Source organism: Rhyacophila brunnea, unplaced genomic scaffold, assembly GCF_057557595.1.
Source record: "Rhyacophila brunnea isolate RB1 unplaced genomic scaffold, BYU_Rbru_1.0 scaffold_16, whole genome shotgun sequence".
Taxonomy (NCBI): Eukaryota; Metazoa; Arthropoda; class Insecta; order Trichoptera; family Rhyacophilidae; genus Rhyacophila; species Rhyacophila brunnea.
In genome coordinates this window covers 4,056,797-4,080,835 of record NW_028232816.1, presented here as the reverse complement: position 1 = coordinate 4,080,835, position 24,039 = coordinate 4,056,797, and the positions used below count along the sequence as shown (strand labels likewise).

Genomic DNA, 24,039 nt, shown 5'->3' with positions numbered 1-24,039 from the left:
AGGAACTAGATAATCCAGTATGAAGGTTGGAGTCTTCTAGTTTGGTACCTATAGAATCCGTCCGGAAAAAACCAGTAAGTGTGACCCCTTGGGGGAGGCCGTCCACCTCGCCTGCCATGCCGCATATGCGGTCTTGTAGGTGCACAATATCGCTTACAGTCTTCCTGTCAGGAACGTCCTCGGATCTCTGCGGTGGTGTCAGATGGACACCGGTGAGTGTGGTGCTGATCCCCCTCAAGAGGAGGGTGATTGATCCTCTGACTTGGACGTGCAGATCGAGGGATAGCACCCCCGCGAGTACGGCAAGCGCGTCAGTAAAAGTTGTGCTGTAGGCTTTGCTAAGCGAGATCAGCGCAAGTCACTGCCCGCTTAGCAGTGCGCGTTTCACGTGGGTTAAGGAGTTTATTCTGTATTATACCAACCGATATGTTTAGAAAGTTATTATAATAATGTCTGTAAAGCGCGAATCAAATTGAGCTGCATGTCATGGTGCATATCGCCTACTGTCACGCTGTCGCGGCGATAAATTTAGTCTGTGGTTTCACGTTTCTAACAGTTTCTAACAGTTTCTACGTGTGCGTAGGTACGTTAAATTAATTGCGACATAACATCCATAGATAATATTTTGAACAGAACACAACCTGCATACCATAGATAACAGACAACATTATTATCGAAAATACACAGTGCAAAATACAACCGCTAAAAACAGTTTAGGCAAACCAAAAATCTGCAATCACATACTACTTTCTACGAAATTTCTGCATAATTTTAGAAGTGTGCGCGCATATCTAATGCCGGCGCTCCATTGGCACGCAAGTCAGACAAATTACAGTCTTCAGACTTTTTCTTCCCGTGGAGCACCCCAGATCTGCGGACTTTTTAATCCCAGGCTCGTTGGATTTCAAACATGTTTGATATTTTACTCTCCGAGTTACCAGACTTCATCTGTCGATCACTAAGTTAATTCGATTTGATATTAATACTCAATCACTCGGACCGAAAAAAAATCTGTGATTTTTTATACATTTTCATTGATTAATTTGTTAATATACACATTAGAAAATGAGAGATTTACCAATTATTTTTTTATTTATATTTATGAAATTCATAAAAGAAAACGTAAAACTTGTGTTGTTTTCACTGCTATATTATTTTATGCAAGTGTACATATAAATATCACAAAATTATAGGAAGACATTAGGTACGATAATCACAACTTTTGACTTTTGACAGCTCAACTTTTTTATTCGTTCGTTGATCAGTAGCAGAGCATAGACAAATCGGTCCTCGGACTTTTGGCTCGTCAATGGAGCGCTGGCATTGAATGGGGACGTTTCTCAGCACACTGGTTGTGAAGCTCTGGCAAAGATAAACAAAAAAAACTCGTATAAAACAAACTTAACAGAACGAAAAACTTTTAACGGCCATAAAACAGCTTTTGAGAGTAGGTTATATTCTTTTAATTTGGTTTGATAAAAAATACAATTTCTTCGGGGTTTCTTTGTCTCTTGAGATGGTTGTTCCATTTCCTGATAATAGAAAATTCACGGAACAACATATAATATACCTACCCTACCTATGACGGAAAAGACTTCCTTTGATTATCAAAGGATCGGTAACTGCTATTGATTTAAACGATAAATTAAATTTATGAGACTGAACGCACTGTTTTGTAAATGCTTAACGGCCCACATGCTCAGCATACGTCAAAATGGAGCATTTATGCTAATTTCAAAGCATGATCCTGGACATTTCTTAAACGTTGTAGATAATCTATTTACATAATTTTAAAGCCTTATTATCCTTTATATTTATTTTAAACATTTGATGACTGCATAAAGTATTTTTATTACATAAAATAGTATTCTTTTAAACCTCTCGCTCTAATGTTTTAGAATATAGTCATATTTCAGTACGTCCATGCGAAGTGGTGTTAAGATTTTTTATGTTTATTAATTTTTAAAAGCATTTATAAAACCATTAGTAAAAGTTATGTCGACATTATTATAGTGAAATATTTACAATAAAAAATTATATTGATAATCTCTGTGATCCCAAATTTGACAAGAATTAGGCATTGTATTATTCAAAAAATGGGCAAGATATACACATTTAAAGATAATTTTAAAGATATTGATTATAAGCTATGTCTTTGAATATTCAAATGTGATAAACATTCTACGAATAATAAATAATGATATTGTATAATTAATATACTAAATCTCTATAGTGTGAGATTTCTCAGGAAAAGGGATTTTAAAATACAACATAACCATTTTTTCACCTCATCTACTGAAATTTGAAACATCTCAAATATTTATATCACTTACAGGAAGACTTTTAAACCTAAAACATTAAATCAATGAATGAAATAGCCTAAAAATACTGTCAATATTTAGACATTATTATTAACAAAAGGTTAAAGAATAAAGTGTATAATGTTCGTTCGACATTCACATTATTAAAATAATTAATTATGTAGGTATTGAAACAGTTTGTGAATTTGTGGTTTCTAGTTAAGTGTACTGCATGAAGTCCTAATAATAAATTTAAAATACAAAACAACAAGAATTTACTCTTCATATTGCAATTAAAACCATTTTAACAACTTTAAATGTATTCACAACCGCGAAATGTCAAAGCACATAGAACTTTGTAGAACGACGGATCTTTTTAGATTAGGTAGAACTCTGTAGTATCACAGATATTCTCTAAAGTGCACATAGAACTCGGTAGTATTGAGGTTTAATGAAAAAATATAAGAAATATCAACCTCATATTGATATAGTATGTAGATAATGTGACTTGGAAGACTGCCTCATTATTACTTTAGTTTGGCCAAAAATTGACACTTAGAACCTTGTAGTTTTCGGGTCGCGAAGTACCTATGCTAAATATTCTTCTTATTGGGCCATGTTCTCCCCTTAGCTGGAGCATAATATGTACACCAGTAGCGAAGGGTGGAGGTAGGCTGTTAATATCCGCCATAAATAGTGCACATTACACTTTGTTAGTCACACGTACTTGTTTTTATTGAACTGAGACTACGATTTACAGATCGTATTGGTTATTTTTTTTTAAATCAATTAAACCCTGCCTAAACCAAACCATAATAGTTTTGGTATATTTTCGGTGATACGATAAAATTGTGCACACTTTTTCATTCATCCTAATTTGTTTTGGTTGAATTAATTATACATATTATTACAGATGTTGTTTTGTTGGTTAGTTTTTTTTTAAATTCATTAAAGCCCTGGCCAAACCAAACTGTCATCGATAAAAAATATTCTTCTTTATATAAAATATCTAAAATGATGTATGTTTTAATGGTATTATTTGATACCTAAACGAAACGAATACGGATATTATCTACTAAGGTTTGGATTGGGCAGAGTTTAAATTGAACTTACTAACAAACACTATAGTATACACATTGTAGTCTTCGTTCAATGAAAACAAATACTTTTGACTGACAAAGTTTAGTGTGTACTATTTTTATGTCGGATTTTAATAGCCTACCTCCACCCTTCGCCACTGATATGTATCATTCATGTAATGCAAAGCAATGCAAAGCTGTCACTTTGTCAAACCATAGATAATAATCTATGGTTTGACGAAGTGACAGCTTTGATGGTCTATGTAGACAGCGAAATGAATGCCAATGCTTGACGCATGCACAAAACTTCTCGGTGTAAAACCAGAATTTAAAAGTTGAAGTGAAAGTAGATGATGAAATGATTAGATGTGGACTTAGCTAATGATACTTAGCGATGGTGCCCACAGAACGCGTCGGGCGCCGCACTCGCGCAAAATTTCTAAAAGTGGCGCATAAATCATTGAAAATACAACGTAATCAAATACGCCAGCGCCCACTGGATATGGCGACGCATTATACGCGCGCGCCGCATGAATCATCGTTTTTTCGCGAATCACCGCTTCTCGGCGATACGAATGAAAGAAAATACAATGGAGTCCATTCATTGAACACAGCGAGCAAAAACACGCTGCGCGAGGCATCGTCGATCGACGGGCAGAAAGGAATTATTTAATTACAGAGAAATCATTGTTTTATTTTATTGCGTGTTCAGTTTATCGCTGGTTGAATAATGTCGTCGTAAATTTTAATTACAAGTCCCGAAATAATATAATATTTTTATTGCTTTGTTATGAGAGGCGCTGTAATAATATTTATTTTGTGCTGCTTGGGCCGCTTACTACATAGGTGAAGGGTAATGCGCGGCGAGAGACGTGTGATTATGGTTATGAATAAACACTGCATACGCGGACTTCGCGCGCCCGACGCGTTCTGTGGGCACCATCGCTTAGTTGGGTGGAGAAGAAGATATAATTACTCACAATACTTTATAAGTAAGTCAAAAAATTATTTTAATTAAACGATTCAAATAAACTGAATTTTGTAGCAATATTACACAAAAAGGTATTAAATTAACAGTTCACAAAATATAAATATGATTTTTCTTCCCTTTTCGTTAGCTGAGTTATTGTAGACTTGTAAAAACTACTTTCAAATAAATCCTAAATTAAACAATGTTAGCAAAACTAAGTCATTTGGCGATATACCTAAGTGGCGTAAATTGAACGTGAAATTAATTTAGAATCCAGATTACTGTTTGAGTTTCGAAGTGTTGATTTAATGCCAGTGAAAAAAGTTCCGATTATTTCCGTTCTAAGTAAAAATTACTAGGTCTTATAATATCATAAAATAATCGCAGAGGCAGTGCTTGAGTTCACATCTGTTAAAGTTTCTATTAGGATTCGGGTGACTGGAGTAATCAATTAACGCACAAGCAATTTATTATATCTGATGGTTGAAGTTATTTTGTTTCTGTAGCTGTAATGCACGACGCCGGTGGCATCGGTGATGTAATGTAGCTGTTAGCGTGAGTGGCCTTCTTTTTCGTTCTCTGTCTATAAAGTCTAACACGTTCTGCAGCAGTGAGTGGCACTTTCTTATTCCTTTCAATCTTATTTTTCCTATAGGGTACGTTTTATTTAATTTTAAATGTATTTTTTGTCTATTATACCTGTAGTTGTCAGTATATGAGAGATCAAATATCTATTTTTAATGTATAAAATTATTCGACCGCAATAATAATTTCTCAGCGACTCATATAACGGTAAACAAGTTTACTGTTTAGCTGGATCAGCAGATTGATTGGCGATATGAAATACGGTATCGCAATGGAAAATTAGTCGAATATCCATTCCCATAGTCTCATATTATATTATGACTGTAATAATAAATAAAGTTCACAGCTACTCGAATGAAAACCGCTGACTCGTTCAAGATAATTATGTACTAGAATATAATGTTTATGTATTACTTTCGAGAGTATAAATTACGAAGAATGATTTATCAAATGTCACTCGAAGATACGTTTCCAGTCTGTTACCATCGCGGTCTCTATATCGCTTCGCCCAACATCTGATTGTACCGAGGTGTGGACCTCGGATCCGTACCTATCATAAGTTTAGTATTGTAACATGTACTGCTGTAACATACTATTGTACCAACCTCATCATCATCATCCTCAACACCCAAATACCTAATATATACGTAAAGAACTTGACAACGAACAATTTGAAACTGCACAAGTTTTGCTGCGAGACACAGCATACGTCTCATAAATAAACACGTATTTCTGTATCAAAAAGGTTTCGAAACATTTTTTGTAAATTAAACGATATTTTGACTTAATTTTGTTGACAGCTGTTTTGGTCTATGAATCCATCTAAAGAAGGAAAATGTACGATTCGGCGACACTAGGGAATCCAATCCCGAGCCAAAATTCTGATCCAGATTTCGGGATTACAATTTGACAATCCCGGGATCCCAGGACTGATCCCGGGATTGGCATTTTTTCCATTGTTAATATATATTTTTTTTATTTACAAATAACAATGATAGAATCGGTCAAAAATAAATCTAGTATAATTTATACTATTTAAGACATTTATTGTTAATATTGTGTGTATGTTCAATCTTGGAAATACGTAAGTTTAATGGAGTAAATAATATTGTAATCTAAATAATAATGTGAATTTAATATGAGATTGGTGTTTCTGATAGTAAAGACTTAAGAATGGGTTAGCGAGATTTAAAATAGTAAAGCAAATAATCATGGCGTACTTATGGCCTTTCCGCTTCATAAATCTAATTAGTCAGCCCAAATATGAAACTGCCGTAAAACGTATGAGATCATGGTGGAATTACTTTGTTTATAGTGCGAAGCATTGTTTTTTTCCAATCTTTCTCATTTTTATTAATTTATGTGAAAAAATAAAATGAATCGGCAATTTACACATGGGTATAAATCAAACTTCATTCAAACTCAGTTTATTTCTAATGTAGTTATTTGTTATTGAAAGTATTTTTTCTGTTATATTTTCGTTTTTATTTTATTTTCCATAAAAAATGATAAAAAAATCAATCCAGAAAGCTTCGGGATTATGTTTATCAATCCCGGGATTCATAGGTATCGAAAATAGCTCGGGATCCCCGGATTGGAATCCCTAGGCGCCACCGACTGAATGCCAGGACAACTGTTCAGACTGGATAACGAACACCTGGATGCAGAACCGATTAAATAAAACGCGCAAAGAAATATAACTTGAGCAAACCTCATAATATACCTAACTGTTAATTATTGTGACAACGACTTATATCGATGGCGTGTTTTCACATTCCAATCGTCATGCGATTTTACACTATCGTCGCTATAGATTGGTTTCCCGAATATCCGTTTTTGTCGAAATCGACCTTTTAATGCAAAATATTTTTTTGTATCTAATTGGACTAGAACCATCACTTTCTTTAAATTACTTTGTAATGGTAATGAATACATCATCCATATGCTGTAAAAATAAAATTTTAAATATCTCCATGTATATAGGATTATGAAATTTATTTTTCTTCTCCTGAACATTTGGTCTATTCGGGAAACCAATCCTACAGCGACGCTATCTCAGCTGAAAAAGTTTCAATTAAAACAACACTAAACTTATATGTAGTACCTACATGTATATTAAGTAATAACTTTACTATATTTTTATTCAATGCATGAATGACAAATTTTAAGATTTTTTTTTCGACCATGTACGATCCTAATACGATCATATGGGCCTCCACAGAGTAGAGGTTTGTATTAACAGATTTTTGTTTTTTACGAGAAATGGATGTCAGCCACTTGCTTAACCTATTAGGTACATACCCTGACTCACACACAAATTGAAAAACAATACGTGTACTTGCCAGACCCAGGATTCGAACCTGAGACCCACGCCGTGATAGTCCAACGCTTAAGCCGCGCGACTACCGTGGGTGAAAAGAGGTAAGAGAAAAGGTAAGAATTTAGCATTCCAATACCCTGTTCTGTACCAATATAAAAAGAATAATATGCAGGTTCCAAAAGTAGACCGAATTAAGTGCATTCGATAATCAATGCTGCATTCTTAAATCTTGTGAATTATGCATTGAATTATTGGCAAATGCAAGTATGTACCTACGTTAAAACTTAAATTTGGAGTTATCTTGGCACCACTGAGAATTAACAATCAACCTATTGTTAATACCTGGGCTCAAAAGCACAAAATGTGATCGCGAATATTTTATACACTTCTATGAATTATTTCGTGTATTTCTACCGATCCACACGTATAAAAAGGTTTTGGAACACTGATCTAGAGTATTTATAATCGCATATGTACCTATATAACTTTGAAGTTAACTTACTCAACTTGGTCACCAGTTCACGTCTTGTATTAGTTCAAACCTCAGCGCCTCTTATAAGTTTCTACAAAATAAACAATTGAAAAGTCAAATATGAGAACAACTTGCTAAAACTTACATAATCAATTAAATTAATTTGCGAATGATTTCTAAATTAAATTATAAACTTCTCTTTCTTCGTGCCTTTTCACGTTTTGAATTCCAATTCAATTCATTAGATATTTTTAACAGTAATAAAACGACGAACTTGCAACAATATGCGGTGAGACGCGCATTGAAAATAAAGCGCCCAGAAATCAAACAAATAATAATATTATAAATCTATTTTTTCTCTATTATGTATCTACGTTTATTTGCGTATTTAATGTGAACGAAGACCTGGGTGATTGTTAGATTGATATATAAGCAGGGCTCGAAATGGACCGGAGCGCAGTTCTGGTTTGTGAAGTTGGTATAAAATAATTTATATAAGTAAATAATTTGACCGTCTAAGCTAGATATTATGCCATGTTATAACAAAAATATAACACTTATTTTTATAAAATACACATACAATTTTGTATAACTATGTTAAGGCTATACCTCAGTTGAGGCACGGTCTAAAACGATCATGGCTAGGCGATGCACGGATTGCTGGTCGCGGGTGCAAATGACGCATGCCGAACGAAATATAATTTGTCATATGAATCCAACATGTGTCCATTTAATGTTCTGTTTATTGTTATATTAGTAACAATAATAATATATTCATTGACATGTTCTCTTTTTCAAGTAAATGGGTAACGTTTTTAGTCATCTTTACACGATTTAAGAATTAATACCCCCGTCGCCATCACGAAACAAATTGACGTGCTCCCAGCTCGACGTTCTCTCTCCGAATACCAGCAAGTTCAAAATTTCGTCGCGCCTATAGTTGAAAATTATTTGCCGTTTCACTGATGTATCGTCTTAATATCTTCAGAAAATTTTAGAGCGCTCCGGTTCGTAAACTTTTAAATTTCGAGCGCTGTATATAAACATTATGCCAGTATAATTGAGTATCTTGGTATCAAAGTGGGACATAAGCCATTTACAAAATTTTACAGGAGACTCACAAACATGTGTGAAAAGTGTCCGTTTTTCATATAACATACCAACTTTAAACTCAAAAATCTCTATGAAAACTACCGTTTTTGATACTTTTTGGTGGATTTTTTGAAAAGAGCATCACTTGCACTACCATAATCAATTAAAACAAGAATTTAGTGGGAGGTGGCGTTTGTCCCACTTTGATACCAAGGTACTCAATTTTTGTCAGAGTTGTGTATTTATCATAATGTGAATGTGCATAGTATCTGAAGGCGCAGAAAGATAAAACCCGGGTTGTTAAAAACTATACCAATTTTATTTAAAAAAAGATGTCTTTAAATATTGTAGTTATAATCCAAGCATGTTACTAATACCTCAAGAAATATTATTTCATCAGAATAGTATATCATTGTGCCGTCCACGGGAAGAAGATTTATTAAGAAGAAGAGGTCTACGGTTCTATTCCCATAGGAGTAACAAACATATCATAATGTTGAATTTCTGCAATTTCACATATAAATTTATTATTTTGGCCAGACATAACTCACTATTAGGGAATCCAATCCCGAGCCAAAATTCTGATCCCGGGATTTCGGGATTACAATTTGACAATCCCGGGATTGACATTTTTTTCCATTGTTAATTTAAAATTTTTATATTTACAAATAACATTGATAAAATCGGTCAAAAATAAATCTAGTATAATTTATACAATTTAAGACATTTATTGTTAATATTGTATACCTACCTTCAATCTTGAAAATACACAAGTTAATGGAGTAAATAATATTGTAATATAAATAATAATGTGAATTTAATATGAGATTGCTGTTTCTGATAGTAAAGACATAATGAATGGATTAGCGAGATTTAAAATAGTAAAGCAAATAATCATGGCGTACTTATGGCCTTTCCGCTTCATAAATCTAATTAGTCAGCCAAATATGAAACTGCCGTAAAACGTATGATATCATGGTGGAATTACTTTGTTAAAAGTGCGAAGCATTGGTTTTTTCCAATCTTTCTCATTATTAATAATTTATGTGAAAAAAATAAAATGAATCGGCAACCTACACATGGGTATAAATCAAACTTCATTCAAACTCAGTTTATTTCTATTGTAGTTATTTTTTATTAAAAATATTTTTTCTGTTACATTTTCGCTTTTATTTTCCATAAAAATTGATAAAAAAAATCAATCCCAAAATCCCGGGATTAGATTTATCAATCCCGGGATTCATAGGTATCGAAAATAGCTAGGGATCCCGGGATCCTGGGATTCGGGATCCCGGGATTGGAATCCCTACTCACTATGTGCTATTGTGTACCGAGGATTTCTCTTTAAATTTAGCTCGAAGTCGAAAATCTCCTGATATACTGCCCTCATAAGGAAAAAGGCAGCTTTTCGACAAAAATCACAAATTGAGTTAGTGTACAGATAAAATGCTCTACGTGAAATTCTAAACCATTTGACATAAAGTCAAAAGCGGTATAAAATTTATTTCAGTAAGTATAATAATCGACACATTTTTTTTCGTTTTTTTCACAAAAACGGTAGTTATTCTAATCAAAAATACATTATAACGAGTTTCATAAGCAAAAACACAGTATCAATTGAAAATATACTGGTTTTTGCTTAATACCAAATGATTCATCCACATTATTTAAAATTTATTAAGAAAAGTTGAAGCAACGTTAATGTCTCATTATCTCAAAATGTGACTTCGGCAAATAGCTGCCTTTTTGTTTATGGGGGCAGTATAGTGTCTCCCTCAGTAGCGAAGGGTGGAGGTAGGCTGAAGATCCGCCATAAATAGTGCATATTAAACTTTGTTAGTCATACGTTTTTGTTTTTATTGAACCAAGCTACAATACATGCAAATTGTATTGGTTAGTTTTTAAAAATCAGTTAAACCCTGCCTAAAATAAACCATAATAGTTTTTGTGTACTTTGTGCGATACGACAAAATTGTGCAAACTTTTTCATTCATACTTTTTGTTTTCGTTGGATTAAGAATTATTTATATTACACATATTGATGGTTTATTTTTTTAAATCCATTATGCCCTGCCTCAACCAAACTATAATAGATAAAAAAATATTATTATATCTATAAAATATTTAAAGTTATGTATAATTTAATTGCTGTAACGATAATTATATTTATTATGGCTTGGTTTTGCGGGGTTTAATTGAATTTTAAAAGCTAACCGACACCATTTGTAACGCGCCAGCTACACGGTAGCGACTTGCCTGCGCGGTTTTGCCTATGCAACTATGCAACACTCTCGCATGGCCACACGGCACAAGTAAAACTGCGCAAACCTCATTACGTTACGACAGAAGTCGTCGTCTTGAAAACACTGTTTTTTGGAATCGCAGCAATGTCGTCAAGTGACGATTTGTTTTTGTGACAAGCGATTTTCTATTGTTTATTGGTTAAGAGAAATAAATCCTCCAGATCCAAGTGGACCAAACAATGGCTATTGAGAAGAAACATACACTCGCATATAAATCAGCATTTTTTGCTTAAATATAATATCGTCTCTGTCCTGGCAGAACACACTAACTGGAGAATACTAGTTTTGAGTAATTTGACTTTGAAGTTGTTAAAAAGTTTGAAATAATGGTCTATCATGTGAGTTTATTAAGTAATCGTAAAAAGGATGACTTTAAATTAATAAAGACTGTTTATTTATTAAAAAGATGTCCAGACGGTAAAGTTTGAAATAAGAAACATTTTGGTACTAACTCAATATGTCATTTTTTAAATTAGTGTATTTTACGATATATACTAGTGGCGAAGGGTGGAGATACGCTGTTAAGATCCGCCATAAATGGTGCACACTAAACTCTGTCAGTCATACCTACGTATTTTTTTTTTCATTGAAATAAGACTACAATTTACAGATAGTGTTGGTTAGTTTTTAAAATTAAATTAAACCCTGCGAAAACCAAGCCATAATAGATAATAGTCAAAAAAACTAGTCTATCTATAAAATATCTAAAATTATGCAATTAAATCATACATGAACATGAATATTTTAGAGATATAATAATTTTTTTTATATATTGTGATTTTATTTAGCCAGAGTTTATTGAATTTAAAAAACGTACCAACAATAATATGACGTGTAATATTATGTATGCTTAATTCAACAAAACAAATAAGTATGAATGAAAAAAGACCGTAACCTTCGACGAACTGAGCGGGGCTTGTAAAACTCGGTTTGCGCAGTTAAAATTTCAAGCAAGTTGAATTTAACGCAGGCCGCACTTTTTGGTTTGCGCGGTGTACAGTTTTGCCGTTCATACGCACGGGTTTGACTGTGAAAACCGGTTTGTGCAGGCAACACCGTAGTGAAGCATGAGCGTGTGGCCGGCCTTTAAACTGTAATCTTATTTCAATGAAAAAAATACGTATGAGTGACAAAGTTTAGTGTGCACTATTTATGGCGGATCTTAGCAGCTTAGCTCCACCCTTCGCCCCTGGTCAGTCTCCCTGATATATCTTATTGAATATTTTTAACACTAGATATACCTACTACCCATGGTAAAGTTGGATAGTTGGCTTTTGTATTTAAAATTAAAGTATTAAGGATACTTTATTAAAATTTCTAACCGGTGTCACGATCTCTTCAAATTTCTCTTATTATAACGTGCTCGCACTTGCTAATAATAAAAGATTTCTTTTGTTTAACGAATAATTCAGAAGATTTAAGCACTTATGTATATTCAATAAAGAATATTACATTCTTAAATCTTGTCAATTATTCGTTGAATAAAAAAATACTTAATTTTCAGGGTACTCAGAAATAATAGGAACTGAAATAGGGTGTGGAGTAACAGGCAACTGATCTCGAGTGTGGAAAAATATGGCATAAACTCAAACACGTGTCAAGAATACGCTTGTTCTTCGTTCTGACAACTGGTCTCGGCTTAAAGACTGGCGCTCATTCAATATTCGTGTATTTGAAGGTTGCAACAGCCACTTATGCATGTCTATAATGTGTGGTGAATTTTCGTAGGACATTCAAAACCCTGCGTCAAAATATAGTGTATTGGGGTATAGCTTATCGGAATTCTATTTATTAATCTGTTCTTCATAGATATATGTACTCTTTATTTCCCATACGAACATATGATAAGAATTCAAATCAAAACTGTCGGCAATGTTGCAACTCTCTTTCGCGCACACAGGCCGGTACGGCGACGTCACACGGCTAACTGAAACGAATAAAAAACAGAACCTGCACATTCTATGAAGCAACAGTTTGCTATTCTACCTGTGGCCGTTGTTGATGAGTGAAATTTGTTACGTGCGACAAGCAGATGTATTTTTTATACAAAAATGTCGCATCGACACTATGTGCGATAGTACATTGAGTTACATGTTTTTGTGAATGACAACAACAAAATCGCATCGACAAATTCGACATTTTGCAGTCGAGTATAAATGTGCGACTGGGCTAAGATTCGAATTAGACATTGTTTAGGTCTTCCAGCAAAAAAATCAGTCGTGAATATTATTAGAATTTTTTTAACTCACCCGACCAAAAATTTCCGACAAAGTCGAGAGTTTTACTTTGCAAGTCGAACAAAATTTATTTCTTTATCTCTGTAATGCAATATTTTCTTGAATTATCGAGATTCTCATTGAGGATTTCTTGAGAAACGAGAATCAACTTTTTTCGAGATTTTCCGATCGCAAATCCGATCGAAGCTCTTTGGTTGAATAGTCACATCTCGGTTGGTAATAAAAAAAATACAACTTTAATAAAAAATGTCCTTAGTGTATATTTGATAATAATATTGTATGATTCCGTAGCAATATCAGGTGAAATTTATGTTTGGATAGAAAACATAACTTATATTATTTCATGCTGTTTGAATATTCTACTGATATGACAATATTGTGAAACATAATATTACGCCAACAGTATGAACAGTAAGCACACAAAATTTTGTTCTCATGAATAAATTATTCCAATATTATTATTATAAATATCTAGTAGGTACTAATAATATATTATATTTGCTTTATATTAAATTGAAAATATAATACCTAATTACTTGATTGGACGCAGATAAACCATTTTATTTATAGCTAATGAAAAGAATAAAAATATTATACCTACACATTGATATCGATCAATGAGTTATATAACTGCTTGAAGCTTTCACGGTTATTTATTATAGTATTAGATTTTTGGGTTTCCACCGTGTGTCCTTCTTTCCTCGACGTTTCGGGCTCGTTACAGAGGCCATTATCAACAGATGATATGAAACGTAGAGGAAAGAAGGAAGAAGGACACACGGTAGAAACCAAAAAAATCTACTTCGATATATAACTGCTCTTGAAACATTACGCCTGTTATCGAGAGGGATGGTTTTTAATTCTGTGCATCTATTCTAATACACAAGACTGCTTTCGGCCTCTATGGCAGCTATCTAGGGTAGGTTTATATCGAAGTATTAGCATTCATTGTAACAATTACAATAATACAATCTGGTACACAGGTGAAGATGCGATGAAAATACATTTTATTTTAATTTGGGGGCGGTCCGGTACCCTAAATATTAATTTTTTTTTTTTTTAACATATTGTGGAAATTACAAATTATAAGTTCAAGACGTTCACAACATGACATTTAGAAACAAAGATATATAAAACAGTATTACATAAAAAAGAGATAAATCAGTAGATAAATTAGATAGGTGCAAGGAAGTACACCGGATGAGTTAAGCAGACCCTATTTTAAGAATTTATAAAACAACGTCCACCTAAACTCATTCTCACGTAGGTGGAATATATCAACACCCGAAGCAATTTCGTTGAACATAGTTATCGCCCTCCCAATTGGCATTACCAGTGGCCGGTTGGTTCTGCACCTTGGGAGAATAAACAAGTGATGGTCTCTATTTCTAAGATAGTTATCAGGGACACACAGGTCAACACTGCTCAGAATGGCAGAGTTCTCATTATTTATACCTCGTATAAGTCGAAATATGTGGCCTCTAAAGATTCCTGAACGGTATTAATAGAGAAATGTAAAAATTGGTGTCATCGATCTAATTTTCAAGATAATGGAACGTAAATATTGCATGTTGCGAGTTACGTGATATATTAGAATAGCCCTGCAATAAGAAGGACTCCAAATTACACGATCGTACAAGAAAAAGATAAAGAGGTGCTGACTCCAGTTTGATCTATTTGATTTTCTAGTCGTGTTGTCATTCTTTTTTTTTTATCCAATTCTAGTTTCTTTTCTAGAAGAAATTTCTTCGACATCTTTATTTTAATGTATGTAATAATTTTCCTTTTGACAGTTTCTCAAACGAGTATTTTCCGACTAACTTTCTTCAAGGCATGCTGACCTTTCATTCTCTTGAAGCTCGTAGGTCACTTCTGCTCTTAAATCATTTTTCCATGCTCTCACGTGGTATAGTTTCCAATCTCGATATTCTGTAAAATTTAAATTTTTATGCACCCGTCAATTACATGCTATTTTGGATGAAAGCTGTTTCCTCATGTCAGGCTCACCAATCACCAATGGCGAAGGCTATGCGGCTAGTCAATGCACTCCCTAGAGTACTCCATAATCTTCTATTCGATTGTTTAATTTGTATTTTCCTTGAATTATTGTTGTTTTCTTATTTTATTTGTTTTGCTATGAAATTATTTTTTGCTTTCGTTTTTTCTTTAGAAAGTTGATTTATCTGTACTTTTTACAACGTTTTTATTATCTCGTATTCTTGTTTGTCCGGTGGTTGTTTGTCCAGTACAAACCTTGCAATCGATTTTTAACTAACTTCCCGACTAGCTAGGCATTTGAAACTTTTAGAATATTTCAGAACACGATGCCAATGCATTCTTTTAATACTTTTAACCATCTTTAAGCAGAATTTAATTCATTTTCAGTTAATTCGGTTTTATATGGAAAGTTGTTTCAGAAAAATCGGTAAAAAGTAAAAAAACTATTATTGGTTGCTAAGGGGGTGGTCCTAGCAACTAAATTAATAATATATACGTGTGTTACTATGGAAATCAAAATGAAATGTCAAAATGACATTTCAGTATTCTATACTTATTTGTTTGTTTTTTATTTACTTCATATTAAGTACAAGTATGAGCATATTGAGCATCATAATTCAACAGAAAATTTAAAAACGTTGTATATAAAACGTTCTTTTTATCGTGTAATTATTATTCTAAATGTCATGTTGTGAACGTCTTGAATTAATCTTTATTAATTAATTTTATTAACATAATTAATTTGTTATATGCTCAATGTGTCTTTTTTAAATAAATAAATTTAATAAATAAATAGTTTCCTCTACTATTTGCAGCCTGACGCTAAGCGAGTGAGTGAATATCACTGATCACCTCATGATTTTAATTAAATATCGTATTAATCTGTTGGCAACACCGCGAAACAAGTTTGCGGGGAATTCTCGAAGAAGGAAACTTTTAGATTCATACCACGTTCATATTCAAAACTTACGGGGAAAGTTGAGATTAGTTGTGTAAACTAGGATTTATTCAATAATGTACCTCCCAGGATGAAAATAATAATATTATCATCAACCATGTTCGGAATATTCCCACATTGCACCATACGAGTGCATAATAAGTATGAGGATTATCCAGATTCTCAAAATATAATAATATTTTTTAATGACATTATAATTAACGATGTTTGAGAAAATAGCTTAGTTTTTATGATACAAACATAATATCGATTGTAGAAAGAAAAAAAATCGTGCTATAATTATAATATTTGTACTATAATTTTGGTCCGCGTACTATGTACGATATAAAACAGGTACCTACACTACGCCCAAAATACTTTAATTTTGAATATCGGAAAAAATATGTAAAAAGTACTATAATTTCGCAATATAAGAAGATAAGGAGAACTTGGAAAAAAAAATGCTCGAAAAACGTAAATAAATCCCTTGACTTTGGTTTAAAATGAAATTTCTTGAATTCTTCGGTAAGCATTTTTGGTCGGAAGCTACCTAAATAAAAAGTAGTCTCGGAATTTCTTAAATTCTCCGTTATTTTTTTGTGTGAAACAAAAAACTGTACATTTTCAACAGATGACAACGCGTACTATATTTTTTCCCCAAATACTATAGTTTTGGAGGCTCTGTACTATAATTCCATTTTGAAAAGATGGCAACACTGATCGTAACCCTATTTTTTTTTTAAATATGTTTTATTGGATAATTACGTTGTAAACAACTAAATACACGTTGTTTCCCAAGGATATAAGCTGTAAATGCTGATTTAATATCTAGATTTAGCTAGCAATTAAATAAAAAAGGAATTGAAGTGGGAAAAATGACTTAACCGCAATTTTCGTTGGTTTCTCTTTAATTAAATCAATAATTAATATCATATTCTCTTCTTCTTGGTCGTGCACTCATGGCTGAGGATCGTGACCACATTTAAATTTCGCCATCCTTTGAGCGACCAAGACTTTCCATCCTTCTCGATCTTCCGCTTCTCTCAGGGCAGAATGGATGGTGCCCCCAGTCAGCTCTTTCACTTGGTCGCTCCATCGCGCAGACGCTCTTCCTCTGCTTCGCCATCCCTGGAGGCTACCCAAAACTACCAGTCTCTCCAAGTTGTCCGGTCCGCGCCTGACAATATGTCCAAAAAACTGCCGAATTCTTCTCAGACATATCGTCGAGAGCCGTTCCTTTATCTTCAGTCCCTGGATGATTGACTGGTTCGTCCTGTGCTCCGTCCAAGAAATGCGAAGCATTCGGCGCCAACACCACATCTCAAAGGCATCAATTGGCTTCCGTTCTCTTGCCTTCAGGGTCCACGGCTCGACTCCGTATAGGAATATCGAGAACATTAATGTTTGCACAAGCATCATTTTTGTGGCAATCGAAATTCCCCGATCCTTCCATATAGTGGTAAGGCGTGTCATCGCACTTTTTGCAATTTGTGTGCGCCTTCTTATTTCCGCTTCGCATCCGCCCTTTCCACTGATGGTCGATCCAAGATATACAAACTCGTCGACTGTTTCGAGGTTTTGGAGTGTACTTGGTGTTGGTAGAAGGTTGGCCCGATCAACAACCATTAACTTGGTTTTATTCCTATTAATAAGGAGGCCGTATTTGCGACTCTCTTCCTCTACCTGGTGTAGCAGCTCTGTGAGTTCCCTTTCATCAGCAGCGATTAGTGTGGTATCATCTGCGAATCTTAAGTTATTTATTTTCTGGCCACCAATTGTTATTCCGCCTTGCCAATGATCTAGGGCTCTTCGCATTATATGCTCTCCATATTAAGAATATAAAAAACAAATTATTAATTATTGTCATGCATTTCACATGTCTATTTTGTATTTCACAGTGGCATCTTTCTTATTTGCATTTTTCAGTGGCATTTTTCTTATTTTTGTTCATATCTGCTCCTTATAAGGAGCATATGGGTATCACGAAGTACCACGTGGTATTTAACCCTAGGGACACGCCAAGCGGGGGTGTTAGAGTTGCGAAATACCCGAGCGGTAGGATTCAGGGGGCGGCAAATTTCAGAAAATTAATATTTTAAATAATTTTGTTAAGGTGATGTCTCTAGGTAAAGTTGTTATCGAAAAATAGCTAGAAAAGTTTATTAATCGGTAGATATATATTCAAAAGTAATGAGAAAAATAAAATAAAAAATTAAGATGTATCGTGGAGTTCTATATACCAAAAATACGTGTCAAATTCGGTACATTTCTATCGGGTGGTAAGAATGAATGACATAAGATTTATTATCAAAATTACGATAAAAATATACCTAAATCTATTACCTAGCAAAACGCTAAACGTAAATTGGAATTTATTATATCCTTATATCTTTTTTTTTTAATTTAAAAAACATCGATTTAGAGGTTAGAAAGCATGCAATTAAAATCGAAATATCTCGGTTTAGACGCAATTTATCGCAAAAAACGATTAACGTTTCTATTAAAAATATTATTTATTAATTTTTACGGCAGTTATTTAAATTTAATCTTGTATTTTTGTATATTAACGAATCGATAGAAATCGAAACCATAATAATTGCTCGAATTGGCAACATGCTGACAACACTTAGCCGACGCTTGGCCGTATAGTGCTGCCGTCGTGGAATTATTTGGAAACAAAATATCTTCATACAAAATACACACACAACCATAACATGACGTTGAAAATGAAACTCACACATAGACAAGACAAAATAACATTTCTCTGCATTTTGACAAAAATCAGTTTATCAGTTTGAGGCGAAATTGCCATATGAATAAAAATAACTTAATAATTGAAATTACAATATTAACTTAATTTACGTAGAAACCTGCCTATATTCAAAATTTGAAACTGCGAATTATTTGCAATTAGTATTTGCTTAAATTACAACTGTTTTTTATCATTATTTATGATAAAAATAATCAAGAAAATAAACAAATCTCGCATTTTAACATATGGTAGCATTCGTGCTCTCGATCGAAGATCGAATATCGGGTTTATGACAATTTTTCTTTATTTGGCCATTATTAGGTATATTGTTTGAAAACAGGAAGGAATCGACTCATCAGTAACATTTTTGTCAAGTAAGTAAACTTTTCAGTGTATAATAAATAATATTATTATCGTACATCAAAATGACAAACTATGTCACGCAGTTTTGATTGTCAAACAAACATTCAAAAATTATTGAAAAGAGTTACATATACTGTATTTTCAATCACCATCATGCATTTATCATCAATATATATTATTTTAGGCGTAGACTCATCGTTTTCGTAGAATTATAAATACTTTACGTTAGTTTGAGGTTATGTTTATGACAAATGTCATCGAGCCCATCTTGTACGTTTTGTAAATTATCTAATAGATAGTGAATTTCTTTCATTCGCATATTATGATTGTAGAACCGAATGTAATAAAATAAAATTTTAATTTCATTCAAAATTACTGAAACTTGTCTCGAAAATGTATCTCATAATCATCATTATAATTATTCACAATGCTTATACAATGTAACCAATGATTGATTGTAATCAAATATTTTATGTGCTTTCAAACACGTGTCCGTGTTTTTAATACAACATAATCGTAAATTGAAAACGTTATCTACATTGATAAACTGATAAGTTTGACACGAGTATATGAATGTAATTAGGTTATGTTTTTTTGTTTACACATAGATAAATCTTTTAATACTGATGAACTCGACGAAATATTGGACGACAGACTGCGAAGTCGGCGACGGTTACGAGTCCGACAACAGCGACGACATTTACAACCTTCGACATCACAATCCAGGGTTCTTCCGTGGCTCACAAAATGGTAGGTTTACAATTTTCTTAATAATATATTTATTGGTTTTATAGACCATCCGGTCATACACTAGATTCATTTTCATTACATGCTTTGGCATAAAAACAAGAATTCATTACATCTTGTACACATGATGTAGCGATTGTCTCGAATGAGGAGTTGACATATTATTGCCCATCATTATTTGTATTTTTACTGCTAAATACTTGAATTAATGAGGAAATATGGATAATGTAATAATATTTTTTTCCTATTGTTTCAGTATGCCGAATGCTGGTCCGGAATTGGAGGAAGATTTGTTGGTGAGAGGGCATGTTGCTGACAATGTCCTCAGCTCCTTTTTCGAATACTTCAACCTCACTCTCTTCGAAAAAATAGCTGAGCAGACAAATTTATATTCAGCACAAAAAAGGGACTTGTGGTCGGTGAATACGAATTCGAAATTCGTATTCACCGGCATCAAAATTATGATGGGTACATTAAGGTTTCCGCAGACTCGAATGTACTGGTGTTATGATCTAAGCATTCCAATCATTAATCAAGCAATGCCCAGAGACAGGTACTTCGAACTGCGGAATCACTTTCATTTTGCAGATAACACTGCTGACCGCACGGGCTGCACAGATAAACTTTGGAAGATTAGTCCCTTTTTAAGTGAGGTTCTAAAAAAATGCCATACTTTGCCCAGACCTGCTCATAACTCCATCGATGAGCAAATGATGCCGTTCACTGGCCGCTGTAGACACAGACAATTTGTGCTTAACAAGCCAAATCCTGTAGGCCTTAAAAATTTTGTTCTCGCGGCCAGAGATGGATTAGTGATGGATTTTCACATATATGTAGGGAAGGGAACGGTATCAGATGGAGATATGAAGCAGTTCGGTCTGGGCGCAAGTGTGGTCAAGTTACTCTGCCGGACTCTCCCCAATCCTCCTGCATTGTCTATACTGATCGTTTTTTCACTAGTTTGAAGCTCGCCGATTCGTTACTTCACGACAAAATGTTCTTAACTGGAAATGTCAGAAGTAATAGACTCGGCGATGTGATTAAGAAATTAAAAAAACGATAAGGCAATGCAGAGGGGAGATTGGGATGAGAAGGTTCGGTAGGATGACAAAGTCTGTGTAGTCAAGTGGAAAGAAAATAAATCCGTGTTATTATTTTCCACTGCGGTCGGCAGTACTCCTGTTGGTACCTGCATGCGATGGTCGAAGTAAGTAAAGAGGAAGATCAGTGCCACTCAGCCGGCCATTGTAAAGCACTACAATATGTCGATGGGTGGCATTGATCTTTGCGATCGGATAATTACTTATTACAGGACTGCGATGAAGACATGCAAATGGCCTGTGAGGGTTTTTAACCACTTTGTGGACTTGGCGGTGGTAAACTGTTGGCTAATGTATATGCGGAATTGTAAACTAGAAAATGTACCCCGAAAGGATATTATGGGACTGTTGTCGTACTGAATCAGATTAGCGAAAGCTATTATTCGGTATGAAGATCGGGTAGCCAACATTTTAACACTGCCAGCACGAGGTCGGCCAAGAAACATGTCGACATCGCAGGTAGACACAGAGCCACCAGCTCGCAGGAGAACGGTTGTCCCCCAACCGATCGCTGAGGTATGTTTGGACAGCGTTGGCCACCATTCAGCATCCGTGTGCAGATACCCTGGATGCAAGTCCCGCACCAGGTATATTTGCATAAAATGCAATATATACGTGTGCACAAAATTTTGCTTTGAGCTGTATCACACAGTATAGGATGCAGCTCAAAGCAATTTTAAAGTACATATTTAGGGTTTTATTTCATAATTTTAACTAATTTTAAGTGTAAATATATTTAATTATCCTATTTATAAGGTTTTTGTATTATTTTTATTGTGTAATGTTCTATTAAAATTGACCACTCCTATGAACAAGTTGTTTTCTTTACCTTCCCTAAGTTTATAGAGTAGGTAATATTCATCTGCAGTGTGACCTGGTATGTGCATATAGTATATTTTACTTTATAAAATAAAAATAAAAAATTTGTCAATAGACTAATACTTCTCTTCCATATTTTCATTCCTTTGGCCCTATATTGGCCTTTTGTATTCTAAATTTCTATTCAAAATGAAAAAAGAAGTTGGCAAGTATAAATTGATTTAAAACTTTTCTTTTAAATCATAAAAATGTCAATACGATATTATAAAATATTGTACTTATTTAAAAAAAATTATAATTATTTGAATAGGTATATATATATAATAATATTATAGTAGAATATATTATTATATTCTTATAATATGTAAATGAATTTTTGTCTAGCGATTTTTTTCATCTGGCAATTTAATAATACTTGCAACTTATTATGGTAACTTACTGCCATCTGGTTAGAATTGACCAAAGTTTTTAGTAACAGATTTTTAGAAATTCATGGTAGATGCCTTTAAATATAAAAAGATGGCGTAAAAGTCACATTATATGTGTTATTTAGGCCAAAGACATCGCCTTAAATGAATCAATTATATGATGTAGTATATGAAGTATCTACGTACGTTGACTATTATCAAAGGGCGGCACTTACTACAGGATGGCAGAAAAATACAGAATGTAGGTAATAAGTATTTCAAAGTTTTAATAGTATGGGTCAGATTCATGGCATTATACGACGTTTCTATAAAATATAATTTTTTATAAGTACAACAAAGAATACTAGAAAATGAGAGTCATAAAGTTGCGATATTCCTAGCAAAACAATTCGTCTCATTAGTTTGTTTTACGGAGAGAAATTTTGTATTTCCTTAATCCATCGATCATTTCAAAGACCAGAAATCTGACAGGTAAGCTATCGTACATGAGAGCCACTATACCTAATATAAAACTCTATGTTTACACTAAAAAACGAAAGCGTTACAACGAATATTAATCATCCCAGCATGAAAAAAACGTGATGACTTTAAATTTAGTATCAAAAAATAGGATATAAGAAACCATAATAGGTAATATTCGTGTCCGGAAACTTGTACGTATGCAGTTCGCCGTATTCTACTTTACTGTGTATATATGGCATATGGGTATACATATATGGCCGTATATTAAAGACAGTCCAACCACTTTGTGTCGTATAGTACTGACATAAAATTCATGCCTAAATAAAACACGATTCTTGTTGGTTTACACTTTACAGGAAGCCAGCAGCAAACAAATTTTGAAAATAACCGATAGGTATATTGCATTATTTATTAGGTTAGGTTTTCATTCTTGAATTCAGTAATTTTACAAAATCAGCTATAAAAATTGAATTAATGTTCATATTGAATGTAATAAAATTGGAGACCGTATTGCATACAGTCACCTCTTTCCGATAGAAAGCTCACGGCGAACTGTGCCACGGTGAAAAGATTTACGTATAATTTACGTGTAACCAATCTCTATATATATAAAAATCTCGTGTCACGATGTTTGTGGTCGAACTCCTCCGAAATGATTTTTTTAATGTATATTTGTTAGGTATGAGAATAGGTCAGCAAGTATATTTCATACCGCTAGGTGATTAGGGTATCTCTATCCAGAAAAAAAATTCTTTTATTTTTTTGACAATTTTTTTTTGTATTTTTTTTATTATTTGGCATCAAAAAATACCTATAACCCCAAATTTTCACCCTCCTACCCCCACCCTCCCATTTTTTAATCGCGATTTTATTATTTTTGTATGAACAAATTTAACCGTCGTTCGTATTTCAAACAGAACGAAATTGTTTAATATGTTGTTGAATGATGGCGCTACGTCCGAGAAGACTTCAAGAGAAGCATCGGGTCATTTTGACATTTCATTCGGCATATCACAACGCAGTGCGTGTGAAATTATGTACGATTTATTTTAATTTATCTATTTTTGTGTGCGTG

General features: G+C 33.6%; 1 long non-coding RNA gene across 1 annotated transcript; it reads left to right on the top strand.

Moving 5' to 3' along the window:
• The first annotated feature begins 19,358 nt into the window (after nt 1–19,358).
• LOC147074219 (uncharacterized) lies at nt 19,359–22,325 on the top strand. Its single transcript, XR_015070262.1, has 3 exons — nt 19,359–19,419; nt 20,017–20,158; nt 20,412–22,325. It is a non-coding gene; the product is annotated as an uncharacterized LOC147074219 (long non-coding RNA).
• The last annotated feature ends 1,714 nt before the right edge of the window (nt 22,326–24,039 follow it).